We start from the raw sequence: 5,838 nt of genomic DNA, 5'->3' as shown, positions 1-5,838 counted from the left end.
TTAGTGACCCTGGTTTACAGGGTGCGGAAGCAAAAATTAGAATTTTTTATAACTTTCATTGTTCAGAAAAATGTGGCATGTAGAAACAAATTAAGAGACAGATGATTTTTTTAAAAATGGGAGAGTCCCATCAGTAAATGGAACATACTGTTAGATGAATCACCAAATATATAGTATTAGCAAAGGATTACTTGGCGTTGCTCGAGCCAAGGAGAGAGCAGGAAATCAAAGAGAATATATACTACCAGCAATATGTATAATGAGGCCTTTTATATCATAGGTAATGTACATAATTCCTGATGGTGTCAGGCAAACTATATAATTAACGCAATTTTAAATTTATTTCCTAGGTATTATATTATATATAATGCCCACTGTCTTTTTTACGCAAAGGAACCTATTACTTTCCTGTAGATTGAGAAATAGCTGCTGATGGAAGAGGGATTTCACGTTGGGGAACGTCTTTATTATCTTCGACTCTCACCAAATCGTTATGCATACAGTGAGTTGTGATGAGGCATATAGTTGTTTTAAGATTCCTCCTGTAGTTCCAAGCTTGTAAAATCCATCTTCCGTCACGTTCATAAGAGGTTACGCAATTCACCCCGCTCTTTGTCTACCAATTTACTCTTGGTGTCTTTTTAGTGATTGCCTTTACTTTTTCAATTCATCAATTAACATTTGGTATCTAGTTTAAGAAAAGAAACACTTTTGTAGCAACGTTAGGTCTTACTTGAGACAATTCATGGTAGAAGCCTTATTGCATGCCAGCCTGGAGGGGCTCATCCACTGGCACTTGACTGTCTTTCGGCATACGGGCACTAGAAACCACGGGGGAAAATGTTGAGAAAATACTTTTTCATTAAATGATGAAAATAAATATATTGCGCAAGTTCCAGATAAACAGAGTTGGGAGAGCTGTATTAAACGCAATTGTACCCCTGAATACTATTTCAATAAACTGGTTCCTTTGTCTTATTTTATTTATACATGATGCGTAATTTCTAGTATGTCTAGTGGCGGGTAGCACAGCCTTTCTTTTCAATTTGCCACCACACACTGTAGATAAGGGGATTCAAATCAGGTGATTGAGGTGGCCAAATGTTTTTGTTCCAAAATGGCATGTTGGCAGCGAGCCAATCCTGAGTCATTCCAGAGGCATGGGCAGGCCTTTCAGATCTTTTTCCTCCTTAACAAGCTTCTGGACCTTGAACACAGCAGTCCTGGATAGTCCAGCGTCCTTGATTATCTCCTTGACAGACCTACCGGCGAGGAGGAGAGTGGCAACCATATGACAGTTGGTCTCGTCATTCATCGTAAACGACTTTGTTTGATGCGAGTAAGAAAAACAAAAACAAAGCCAACAGATTTACCGAGGTACTTGTGCTAGAATGTTTTATTTCCGGTCACGGAACCTCGACATATAAGTGTTTAAAAATTAGTCCGCTTATTTATGCAACTACCGGTATATAAAGAACTATACTTATGTTGTATATGGATAATTATAACGATGACACTTTAAGCCTCACCTCTGATTAGTGATTTCTTTAATACTTGTGAGTCTCTTTTGTGATTGGAAAACAAGTAGAAGATGATTTTAGACTCTTCAAGATCATGTGTCTCTCTTTTCTCGATTGTTTTTTTGTCTGCAATGCATATTCTATTCTGACATTGCATATAATTAGTTATTCTATCATTGAATTATAGTATTATTGAACTGAAGAGTTACACAAGGAAAAATATAACAAAAAATACAGCGAAGAACAATGAAATTTATCATTCTCCACCCAAAAATCCTTCAAGGTAACTCTTGTGTTTATCCTCCTACATTAAGTAAACTCTTTCCTTGATAAGAATCCTTTGGTGTACTTAATGTCTATAACACACGAATCACTACTAAATAGTCTGTCACAAATATCAATTCCATTTATTATTTTGAATTCGTGCTGTACTGCAAATATGGACAATGATACATCCTCAACACTTAAAGCCTCACTTTCCATTTCCTTAGAATTCGTGAGACTATTTTGCCTTTGGAAAATAGGTAGAAGATTATTTTAAACTCTGTAAGATAATTGCTTCACTTTTCTCCATATTTTGGTCAACAATCAATATTATATTATATTATTACATATAAATACTTCAACAATTAAGTGAATATATGCTTTAAAAAATATAATTGACTTCTTAACTTTAATAGACTTCTTTTGTAATATATGAATGTTGTTGCAATTTCCAAATATATTGACTCAGGAATCTTCTTCTAAAACAGTTAAATTGCTTGTTAACATATTGAAATATTACTCTCTCGAAGATCTAGGATATTCACACAAAAACATGAATGACTTAATGTGTGACATACGATCTAATTATAAGTTGTTTCATTGAAAACAATAGTTAAAATGTATCAAAATAACAATATGATTGATGGAGTATTAATGGAATGAATAAAAATAATCAGAACATCAGAGGTATTCTTCTAAATATATTCACATATTTCTCCGATGACAATAATTATAATAACTTTATGAAACAGATTAAAAAATTTAATTTTATTTGCGTATATTTTAATTATAGAATAATAACATCATCGATTACTAAACAAACAATAATAAAAATGTTTATTTGAGCAATACTTCAAAACTTATTACAAAATAAAAAAGTTAAAACTTAAATTTTTTTTAATATATAACTCAACCCCGGATCTAGTCTCCTTGAGCTTCAAACAATAGTAAGTGTGTTTTTAATAAATAATATTGCCACTTCCCCGGAAAATTGGCATCAACGCCTTGCCTTAAGACCACGTTCATAAGAGGCACCCATAAAAATTCATCGTATTACAATTTATGAGTTCAACAGTGTGAGCACCTTTTCACAAACTGTATTTTATTTATATATCAGAGGGTCGTTTGAAAAGTCCGAGAGATGACACTACTGGAGCGTATCGAGGTTATTTTAGTTAGCAGCATGTCAAGGAAAACACCCACCAACTTTTAGCCAGACAGCTTATTTTTTGGTTAGATGGAGTATACTTAATCAGTGCAACTCCATCTAACCTAGGATTTTTTTTTTTGAGAAATCCATATACATACATAAAGAATTATATATTTCTTTCTCTAGGAATCACCTGAGATCGAACGCACATTGAGTTCAAGAGAATAATATCTCCCGAGCGTGTTGTCACTGAGCTATGGCATCTATTTCAAAACACCTCAGGGCACTAAAAGGAAGCTTGATTAACATTATGATAATATTATATCTTATATTAGAACAGTTTAAGTGGTTTCTAAACTTTCGGAGTTGCCATATGGACATAAATGACGTTGAACGTTCTGGAAGCCCAATTGAGATAACTACTCCAGAAATCATTGTTATAATCCATGATATAGTTATGGATAACAGAGGAGTGAAGGTGCACGAGATTGCTAGCCCTTTTGGCAGGACGAGTTGGAACCCAATTTCCATTAATTTTGTGACCACAAATGCTGAGGTGTGAGATTGTACATTTCAGTGAAGGAAAATGACTTTTTTTGTGGGGAAATCGTATGCGTTTATCTTGTAGCTCAGTTTTCAAACGGTCCAATAACAATAAAAAATACACGTCTATAACAGTTTTACCCTTTTCCAGATAGTCGATGAGTATTATTCCTTGCGGATCCAAAAGTAAGTTTCCATAATCATTCTGGTCGATTCAAAAGAATACCAAATAGACAGATCTGTCATAATGTTGGTGTGTGTTCTTCCAAGAGATGCTACTAACTAAACATAAACTCGATATGCGATAGTAGTGTCATCTCTTGGACTTTGCACATACTTTTTAAACGACCTCATACGAACATTAGGATGACAATTAAATCACTTTTTTGTAAAAAACTAAAAAAATCAGGATCTATATGCGTTTCTTTGATATAAAATAACATTAACAATGTTTGAACAATTTTTCTGAATATTTAGAGGTAAATACACGACCTTAAATTTTTGAAACAGTACGTATTTAAGAAAAAAACATAATTTTGTTTTAATATAATCCATATACTACACAATACATCTTGTTAGTCAAAGTAAAAATTTAGTAAAGTTAAACTTTTATCATTTTTTTAAATAAAAGCATAGGATAAATCATTTTTTACTTTTCTAAAATAAATTTAAATGAAATGTAGACTTTTTGCCTATTTGTCTGTTCATCTGGTTATCACAACCAATGGTTATGAACAAACATCTATATAGCCAAGTTTGATAAAATAAATCTAATTGTGTAAAAAAGAAATATTGCAATACAAATTTAGTAGGAGCTAATTTCATTAAAAAAAATCACCTTTAGGCCATTTGAGGCCGAGGGCCAGGATGTGCAATGTTTCAAAAATTTATGATATATTTTCTTTCTTCCAAACGGTTCAAAATTTACAAATGCGATCGATCGTTAGATCAAAGGTAGCTGAAAATTCTGTTCTAATTACAGTGTTTCTCCTTCTCGTAGCTTTATATATATATATAAAAGAAACTTTATTGGTTAGTTCCCTTTTGACATCCAATATCTCACTTTAATATTTATATACAAAAAGTTTCTGATTGTTTTGAACCTTTGTTGCTTAGGAGCACAAGATGAGAAACATTTAAAATGCTGAAGTCACGTGGAAACGCTCTGTTAATGAAGTATAAATTATTTACCTAATAAACAAGAAAAACCACACATAATGGAAATATTTTGGATTGAAGGGTTTTTCCGCAAATATATATATATGCACTTGTTTGTATTGATAGACATATTATGGAAAATGTGGTTCTTGATACGTTGACAATTGAGCCTTTCAAGTATTATAAATGCTGCAAAAGTACATACGTTGAGGAAATCCTTTTAAATTCGAGGGAGAAAAAATATAAAAACAAAAAACAAAAAAACTTTTATAAAGTATTGTAAAATAACCATAATTTAAAAAAACAACTTTATATTCCAATTTAATAATTTTCCCATTATAAACTACAAAGAATATTTAAACGGATACATAAGATTTACAAAAGCAAGCCTTCAATAAATGAACAAATATTTAAATATGGTTAAACAATAATGTTGCAAATTGTAGATGTTGTCAAATTGTATCCAGGAATCCTAATTTGTTATTTGGGGTAGGTACGTGACGGTACTATTATTCAAGAAAACATTTTAAGGAAAGGAAAATTTGGCGAACAGACATTTCACTGAAGGGTGCAGTTGCCGAAAGGACATTTTGCTGAAGGACCATTTAGAACAAATTACGTTCCTCGCGCTTACTTTTGTTATTTTCTCGTTCTCTCCTACGATACGATGTTTGAGTGCCTTTCTAAATCCTCTCAGTGGTTTACATCACCACAACCAAATTACCTTGCTTATGACACATCCTGGATCATAACAAAGGGAAAATCCCAGCTATTGCTTCATACACACCCATCTTTCTAAAATGCAACACTTTTTTAAATGGTGCACCTAATGTCTAAAAAAAACTTTAAACAAAAAATAAGGAGAGTCCACCAAGAAATAAGCGTGTAATCCCCAAAAGCATTGAAAACCCCTGAGCTACTGTTCTGGAGCTATCACCATGGAAAATCACAATTATAAATCTGTAAAGTGCTGGGTTGTAATCCCTTTATTGTGTACAAGGTGACCGCAAGAGGCCCTCCAAAAGCTTCTACAATGTCCAGATCAATTCGAAAGAGACCAAAAGAATTGGTTCAGGCAGTTAAAGAAACGATTGAAGGCAGAAGAGGCGAGATGACATGTAATTCCCATGCTCGTGTATTTTTGAGACCCAAGGGAAAGCTTGGGGGGAGAGGGGGTACAATACACAGCAATGAACCCACTGA

Source organism: Lepeophtheirus salmonis, chromosome 3 (assembly GCF_016086655.4).
Source record: "Lepeophtheirus salmonis chromosome 3, UVic_Lsal_1.4, whole genome shotgun sequence".
Taxonomy (NCBI): domain Eukaryota; kingdom Metazoa; phylum Arthropoda; class Copepoda; order Siphonostomatoida; family Caligidae; genus Lepeophtheirus; species Lepeophtheirus salmonis.
Note: the sequence above shows the minus strand (reverse complement) of the source record.